The sequence below is a fragment of the Rhynchophorus ferrugineus genome, unplaced genomic scaffold (assembly GCF_030347505.1).
Source record: "Rhynchophorus ferrugineus isolate W39M unplaced genomic scaffold, kcgeb_rfMv2 rfM4, whole genome shotgun sequence".
In the NCBI taxonomy this organism is placed as follows: domain Eukaryota; kingdom Metazoa; phylum Arthropoda; class Insecta; order Coleoptera; family Curculionidae; genus Rhynchophorus; species Rhynchophorus ferrugineus.
In genome coordinates, this window is record NW_027472583.1 from 36,049,740 (window position 1) to 36,052,831 (window position 3,092).

The following is a 3,092-nucleotide window of genomic DNA, read 5'->3' on the forward strand; positions in this document are numbered from 1 at the left end:
GCTCACATTCTGAATTCAAAAATCAAGACTAAAACTCACCTCCATCGAGCACTTATCTTGTCACCCCTTGTATGGTTCCAAGACTTGGACTCTTTGACAATCTGACATGATCTATATAAGCATGAGATCTTTCAAAAGCAATGTTTAATACCAATTCTACCTGTTTACCTCTAAGATCACATTAATATGAAGTAAATTTTTTAAAATAGGACAAACAAAAGTTAGTTTAGGGACAAATTCTTTCAAAATAGATGCTAATTGTTTTATGGTTTCTAGATGGATATCACGCTGCATCACTTTAAAGACATAATACCCAGCATCGATTATAGAATAGGATATATTCTAGGATCCATTCGGCGTAATGGGATAATATCGGTCTTCTACAGCAATATATTTAGTTTAGTTTCCAACTTTTTTGGTTTAGCAAATAGGTACTTCTTCCAAGTCAGGCGTCCAGATACATCTACCATCCACTGCTTGAATGCGCACAAACGGTCAGGAATACAAATGTCATGTTAGGTGGGTGTTGTCTTTCTAGACCTCTACAAAACTTTCGAAAAATCTAGATTTACCAGATGACCTAATATCACTGATTAAATAATATTTGGAGGAAAGATCCTTTCAAGTAAATATTGATGATGCAAATTCCTCTTCAAAACTAATCTCAGCAGGAATACCACAAGGTTACCCATCAGTTTCGGCTCCGTTCAATTTGTACATGGCTGATTTTCCTCGCCCGAAGCAATTGAACAAAATATTTTATGTAGACCTTTTTCACCATCGAATAATATCCGAAGCAATACAAAACATACCCTAAGCCCAACTCAACCAGCTCATCGTGCGGCAAAATTTCTGACGACTGCAGATTAACCCAAGTAAAACTCAGGTTATTCTATTCCATAGTCGGAGAGAGTTCCGCGAGTACAAACCTCAAATAGTCCCTAACTCCTAAGCCCAGAAAGCCACACATCTCGGTCTCCATTTCGACAGCAGGTTACAGTGATCATCCCAAATAAAAGCTCGCCATCTGTAAAGGCAATCGCTCTTTTTATATTTAATTTTGTGCAAAAAAGTGTTCCAATATAAAAAAAAGTCCGCACGTTATTCAATACCTCATGAGGAACGTGGACACCCATCTCGAGTCAAGCATCCCTTTCTTAAAAACCGAATATGCTCGGTAGGAAGTTCTCCCTTGACATATTACAACATGCAAATCCGTTGGTTAAAGTCCCACCCTCTCATCATTGCCTGTCCCTTATTGCGGTAGGTAGCTGAAATACGGCAATATCATATTTATATATGCAATTTATCTATCTTGATGCAAAATCTTCATCTTGCACACCATTGTACATTTCACCTAGAAGAAGTTGTCAGTCAATACATCATTATATTTACAAAACAACAATTTGTTTACTTACGCTCTTTTATAAAAATATATTTTTTTTTGCTTGACTCATCCACCTTCAGAGTAATAGTCATTAGATCGTTAGGGTATCATTGATAATTAATGTTATATGATTTGTTTATTCGATTCAGGTCAACTCCTACTGGTAAATTTGATCTTTTCAAAGTATCATTCTTCACTACTCTTGCATTATGCAAAATTCTATCCAATTTTTTCTATTTTTCTAATTTAACATTCATCAGCATTGTCTCGACAACTACTAGCAACTTCACCTATAAAAGAAAAATTAAATTGTTACTAAAATATATCATGATTGAAGTATAAACATTTTTATCAGTTATCGCAATTTTTCTACTATTTTGATTGACAAACCCCAGTAATGAATCGACTACTGAACTGATTATCTCTTAATTGACTTATTAGACATTTACTAACCTAAAACGAATGGATGGTTAATTAGAACAAGATGTGTATAATAATTATAATTACCTTTAATATTCTAGTTTATTTGTATATTATTTCTTTCGTACCCCTTGCAATGTTTTTATTTCAACAAAAAGAATAACTGTCAAGTTTGCTTCTTGTTATCCTTTTGAAATCTGTAGCTGAAATTTCACCATCCTGTCTTGCTAATTGTCAGCATTTAATTCATAAATTCTATTCAGAGATAGAGAGAATTCTATTAGAGAATCACTACTTTTGCGAATAATTAAAATGTGTATTTCCTATCTATTAAAAACTTGCTGACGATTCCACCATTTGTCAATTTCATCTTCAATGTGTCTGATCGCGCTCATCCAAACCGAAGGTGTATCGACAATGATTCCTTCCATAAATCCAGACAGTTCCGGTTTGAATATCCTTCTCCACCTGAATGTATATTGTTATAATTCTTTGTAATACCCGATATCAACTCAATTATTCTGTGGCCATATCGTTCAGCAATCGGATCTACCATGCATCTTTTCTCAGGCTTACTTTTTAATTAATTAAATATTTCATTTATATTTATTACTTTAATAATTTTATTTAGCCAAGTAAAACCAATTTTGAAATAGTTCATTATTTAACATGGTTCCTTCAAAACCTATTTTATGTACTTTAAGCCATTCCTTAATTGCAGCTTTTGCTAAGGTGCTGGTTGTGATCAAACCATTGCAAAAACCAGTTCCTGCTTCCATTATGACGAACTATATGTCTGCAATGAATTATTAATAAATGTTATGACTAGCAAAACCTAATCGATAGTTATTTCAACATTTACCTTTTCCATCAACTTTTGTTGTCTTTATATTTATTATATTTATTATCATCTGAAATATTCATGTCTTTTCTGAATATACAAATTGATATAATAATAATCTTCTTTGATTTTTGTGATGTTTTTAAAAATTATATTCTTTTAAAAGCAATGTATTTAAGTCCCATTAAACTCCCACGAAGGGATATAAATGAGTCGTATCTTTACTCCACCTAAATCCTATGTTAGCTAACAGTGTATGAAGGGTCTACATCCCTCAAATAGTTGCATCTTTCACCTTTTTATGGATACTTTCCAGACTAATAATTCTCTCTGAAATAATTGTATTAAATTATATTTCGAATGAAAAAACTTCTTACTGTTTTTATATTTTTCGTATATTTGATCTCTGATACAGCTAACATGAAGGTGATATTGATTCTTCAG

General features: G+C 32.6%; 1 long non-coding RNA gene across 1 annotated transcript; it reads right to left on the reverse strand.

Moving 5' to 3' along the window:
* Positions 1-1,196: 1,196 nt before the first annotated feature.
* On the reverse strand, positions 1,197-2,020 carry LOC143195896 (uncharacterized). The gene is made up of 3 exons (XR_013005608.1): positions 1,895-2,020; positions 1,419-1,677; positions 1,197-1,357 (listed from the first exon to the last, which is right to left on the reverse strand). It is a non-coding gene; the product is annotated as an uncharacterized LOC143195896 (long non-coding RNA).
* Between the last annotated feature and the right edge of the window lie 1,072 nt (positions 2,021-3,092).